The following is a 5700-nucleotide window of genomic DNA, read 5'->3' as shown; positions in this document are numbered from 1 at the left end:
TTTAATGCTGTCTCTAATTTTGCGTATTTTGATAATGATCAGTAAAGAAAGATTTTTCATTTTAAAGTAGAATACACCTTGAAATTTCAAAGCAATTCTCAAAGCTTTCTATTTTCTCATTTAGCATGAGTTCTATCTAAAATATTACTTACATTTCCTTAGGTTCATCATTTCTTAAGAATGTGTTCAGTCATTTTTAAAATTTCTGAAAGCTTACAAAGTATAAAACCTATGTAAAAATCTGCAAAAAATACTCATGGTTATTGGAAATTAAGGTAATTCTTTTGCTAAGTAATTTCTAAAGCATTTATTAGGACTTTACACTTTAAGGCAGAATGATTTCTGAAAATAAGAAATCAAACTCCAACACAGAACTATTAGAAAGTCAAAGGACCTGAGGCTTTTCAGAATTTCCATTTCTATGAATCTACACAAAACAAGCTTAGAAGATCAATCCACAGAAAGAACAAAGTTGGACTCCATGCATGTATGTTCACTGCACAGGAGCACAGCAGGAACTCCACCTTCTTGCAGAGATACACTCATGTTAGCAATAGGAATGCCACATTCAACCTTCTTGTTTCCAGACAGAAAAATGCTGTTCAACTCAAATGATAGATGCTTAATAACATGAGTTATATGCAGATATTTGAAGTGCAGCTGTGTGGAATTAAGTCTACAACATACCAAATAATAAATACCTCTTGGAGTTGCAGTTCATGTTAAACTGTCAGAAGTACCAAGGTCAGCAGAAGGCCATCAGTAGCAGGCTGCATCTGGCTGAGCACACCTGCCACAGACATGCAGCACCAGGGCACTGCTCAACAAGTGCTATCCCATCTGTGTTAGTCAACACAATTGTCACACATAAATAAATACTTATTTTCCCAATGAAACAACAGCAAGATAAAAATCATGCTTAGGAATATAAGGGCTCAGGAATAAAATATTAATTACTTCAGAAGCAGTAAAACCCCCTATAGCAGCATAAGCTCTTTTGCATACAATTTAAAATGCTTACCCAGTCTCTCTATTGATGTGCCAGGGCTGGTTTTGTGAAATGCAGACATTGATGCTGCTGTTAATTTCTGTTGTTCCCTATTCTTCTCCTTCACTTGAATTCAATGGAGGGAAAAAAGCACTTAGAGACAAGTATCTGCAGGCTTTGTGCTGTGAATCCTACAAGTGGAGCTCCGGGCCATGTTGTTAACATCTTCTCCTGCCAATTTTCTCTACAATCTGTTTTGGCAATTTAAGAGATCATTTTATGTTTGAGCAAGTAAACAGACTGAACAACTCTGCCAATAGCTTCCAAATAGGGAGCCATGGCTCAGTGTATGTCAAGGACAGTTTCTAATTTGAGATGTGCAGATGTGCACAACAGTAGCAATGTGGTTTGTGTCCTCCTTTAGTTGCAACTGAAGATGTATTTTTATCACATCTGAGGTAGTGCCCAATTTCCTTATCATTTGTGTCTTTGTCCAGATAACAGGTGTTCAGTTGATTCAAATTATGGGGGAATTCCTGTCCTTCTCTGCATCCCCTGAAGCTGTATAAATTTAACTGCACATAGAATGCAACCCTTGATAATTAAAAGCCTCACACCATGCACCATATTTCATTAAAGACATTTAAGGAAAATTAATACACAGCTTTTCTCATTAGAACCCACATACAAAACTTTCAAGAATGCTACAAGATCTTCATGCACTCTTTGCATCCAATAAAGGTTTCACTAACTTCAGTGAGGAGTTCAACTCCTGATACTTGGGAAGCCACTCCCTCACCCATAGAGGGATGATTCAGTGACCTTCCCTTCATTAACTCTACCAGCTTTCCTAAGTTCTTCACCAAAATAGGATGCCTTGGAAATGTGTTTTTTAAAGCTGATTTAATCTGTTTTCTTATTTTTGTACTGTTTTCACTTCAGATACAACCCAAACCCACTGGAAAATTAGTCACATGCAAATAAATGAACTGCATGACTTCATTTTGCTGTGTCTCCAGGAGAAGGAGGGCACAAATGTGTGGTGCTTCTTGCTCTTATGTGATTCAAGTTCATAACAGCATTAATGCCAAAGTGAGGAATGCTTTTACATGGGCTCTTAATGCAATGAGCACAAGCACTGTGAAAGCTTCCATGCATCCTTCCAGCCATACAACCAAGCCAGCAACCCCTACTATCCAAGCACTGGCCTTTATCTTAATGAAAGCTTCTCACTCCATCAATTTGTATGGACACCTGTTTTCTTTTATACTTTGCAGACATTTACCAGAAACATATTTAAGAAAGAGCAACATATTTCAGGATAGGATAAAACACGCTTCAAGTCATATATCGAGACATAAAAGTGCAGTGGCAGTAAGCTGCAGCTCATTGCTGCAGACTGCTGAAAGTGTTCCATTTCCCCAAAGAAAATAGTACTAGATTGAGTTTCTACTCCCTCACTTAGCCCTGTGTCACGATAGACCCACATTTTTTGCCATCATCTTTATTTATTCTGTTCCTTTTGCCACCTTAATCTCTTCCTTGCAAAACCAGTTTGCAGCTAGCTTAACTGCAAAATCACCTACAAAAATACATGGGGAAGGAGGGACTTTTTTCATTTTGAGAATATTGGCATTCATTCTGAAAATCTTCTCAAAGACCAAAATGGGCAAAAAAAACACTGCAAGGGCCTTTGACAAAGTGTACACATTTGTCTGTGAGAATAACACGTATTTTTTGTGTATTGACGAATATGCCAAAATATGTTGCATATCTGCAGAATTTGGCTCTTAATGCTAAAAAAATCATGAGATTAAATTTCATTCTTGTCTAAGAAGCATCACTCTGGTCCTGATACCTCCATAAGAGCCATAAAATAAAGTCCACAAGTTTGGTCTAAATCTTCAGAGGAAGGATCGTTGGTGGCAAAATAACAACCAAAATTCAACCCTTTTATCTACCCACACTCCTTCCACTACCCCCATGATTTTTTTTCCTCACAAGATTTATATTCATAGCACAAGAGATTCTTTAAAAAGTCAGAATACTGTGCTAATATCTATATGCTGCCAAACTTTATATCAGGACAAAAAAGATACTCTTTCAAAAATATTTATGCTACTTAACTTTATTATTATAAAATTTATTTTGTTATTTATTCTCATCAAGGATATCTACACAATTAACTGTTCTCACTTACCCCTTCAATGAAGTAGTTACAATTTTGGTTCAAATAGGCTCTTTGAGGAGTTTCTAGTACTTCAAGGTGAAATCAAAACTAAACTGAAAATTAAATAGATATATTAATATTCTTCCATTTTTCTGTTTAAAAAATTAAAATTATTTTAGAATTACTAAAGTGCTTACCTTTCAGTGTCTTGAAATCTTGATTAGATCATTAGTCCATGATGTATACTGCTTATCTGACAAATACAGAAACTACTCTCTGTGGAAAGCATTTCTATAATACAGGAGCTTTCTAATTAAATTGAAGTTGTCGCCTATGCAGAATTATCTTTCTAGGATATAATGCTATAAATTAATTATTTCATTGTAAACAGAAATTAAATGCAACTTCTTTTATCATGCACCTTTTAAAATTCCATTTTACCCTTCAAGACTAATTATTTCTAATAGGGTCCCTGACTTGGAATCACTATCAGCTACATACATAAAGTAAACAACTCTCCACTGGATAAATCAAACCTATATTGTTAAGAATAGCATGTTTAGAAATGAAGAGAAAGTAGTCATACAGGCAATGGCCAAAGGTAAAAACCTGAAATAAAACCACTTTTCCCATTTTAAAAAGCTATTTCTGGATCTGAAAAGGCAGGTAAGTATCGTTGGTTCAGGAACCAGATAGTATCATAAATTCTGGAACAAGATATTCCATTAGAACAGAAACTCCCTTGATCCACTCAAAAGCAGAGATGGGAAGAAAGCTCTTTCCCATGTCACAAAACTACTTGTTCTTATTATCTCCTTTTCCCACAACAGAAAACACAATGTGCTTTGAACTTGAGAGAGATAAGAGCATGCAAGTGAGCTGTGTCCTACTATTCTGTAGTCTGGTATTGAGGGTACTGGGGTTGGGAGGTCTGAATGAATTTCTTGGCAGGCCAATACCCCAAACTGAGCACCACAAGCCTGCTGCGGGACACTCCTCTCAGTCCCTCCTTAGAGAGCAGACCTGTGCGAGGGATTAAGTATTCACCAGAACCTCACTCGTTTCATCTCCTTGATGCCTTCCAGAGCTACCCCACAGAAAGGAACCACTCTTGCTTGAGGAAGTTATGTAGGTCGTGAGAGGACCTAATTTAACTTCCCAGTCCGAATAAAAAATGCAGCTGATTAAAACCAGGGAGTCGCTGAAGTTTCCCAGGTCCCAAATGGAAGTCTTAATGGCCATGCTTTTTTTGCCACTCCAAAGAATATATTTTTCTCTCTTACAAGCCAGTAATTTCAGTTAGCCCCAGTATGAACATGAGATGAGCTTTTGTTCTCATCTTGTCTACACACAGGAGCAGTTGCACAGCTCTTAAATTAACTGTCGTCTCCATTGGCCAAGGCTCCAGGAAATGAGCCCAAATTTTTCATCTCAAAGACTGGCTCTGGACATCAAAATCTTAACTAGTGAATGCTTTGGCAGGAATGGTAAACCTCCACTGCTGTGAAAAATTTGTTTAAAAAAAAAAATTTGCTGTGAAAAAGTATTTTTCAATTACTTTTTTCTTCAATAATATCCCAACCTGAAAAAAAGTTTTTTCTTTTAAGTAAATAAATCCCTTTTTTTTTTTTTCTGATCATACTTACATTGGGTGTCTCTGATGCCTTGCTGTTATTTTATTACTACAAAGAACGATTCAAAAGTATTTTCACAAAATAATCTATAGGGACAAGTTCTTGCAGCAGAAGAATTATCAGAAGAGAAGTGAAGACAAGTGAATAGTACTGATCTTTTCTAGTTCATACTAGTTCTTACCTATTTCATACATATCAGAACTTGCACTATGTATCACTCAATATTCCATCATGCAATAAGTTAAACATGCTACAAGAGAATGAAATACAAATAAATAACTTTCTTGGCAAAAATATAAGTCAGGAATTTCCCATTTTTAGAAAACCCACTCCTGTAAGCTAATGAAATATGTCGTTTTGCTATTTGCCATTTCTTTGTCATCTTGCAGAGCATTGTCTTCCACATCTTTTCTTTTAAAACTCAGCATCAAAATTTTATCTGCTTCTAGAAAATTCCCTCGTTTGTTTTGCTAATTTTTACAGCCCCTGCTAAAAAAGAGACAAAAGTTTTTAATTTACATAATCTATACACTTTATATAAATAAAAAGTAAATTTACAAGTTCCAAAAGTATCTTTACTTGATGACCAATCTATTAGAAAAGCAAAAAGTGTCAAATCATTTTAATAAAGAAAATACTTTGAGCATACTAGCTGAAAGTTGGAGAGGTGAACACACATTGCCAATGTGCTGTACAAGTCCATGGTATACAGTTACACACATTTCAGAATCTGACATACACAAATCAATCACCAAAATCAGACTGTTCACTCACACAGACTTCATCAAAACCACCAACACACACACCTTTTCTTAGACACACTATTTCTCCATCTACAATCACTTTAGGTTGCAGACACATACATTACTGATTTGTTCCTGAGTCCTTTTCAGTCTTTGTAACTCGGG

At 35.9% G+C, this 5700-nt stretch overlaps 1 long non-coding RNA gene across 2 annotated transcripts; it reads right to left on the bottom strand.

Moving 5' to 3' along the window:
* Positions 1 to 249: 249 nt before the first annotated feature.
* LOC143693381 (uncharacterized) lies at positions 250 to 4941 on the bottom strand. Of its 2 annotated transcripts, none has more exons than XR_013181007.1 (3): positions 3189 to 4941; positions 1022 to 1239; positions 250 to 840 (listed from the first exon to the last, which is right to left on the bottom strand). It is a non-coding gene; the product is annotated as an uncharacterized LOC143693381 (long non-coding RNA). The 2 variants fall into 2 exon arrangements; XR_013181008.1 differs by having other exon boundaries at positions 250 to 790.
* Between the last annotated feature and the right edge of the window lie 759 nt (positions 4942 to 5700).

Source organism: Agelaius phoeniceus, chromosome 1 (genome assembly GCF_051311805.1).
Source record: "Agelaius phoeniceus isolate bAgePho1 chromosome 1, bAgePho1.hap1, whole genome shotgun sequence".
Classification (NCBI taxonomy): Eukaryota; Metazoa; Chordata; class Aves; order Passeriformes; family Icteridae; genus Agelaius; species Agelaius phoeniceus.
This window is presented reverse-complemented; position numbering and strand designations above follow the sequence as displayed.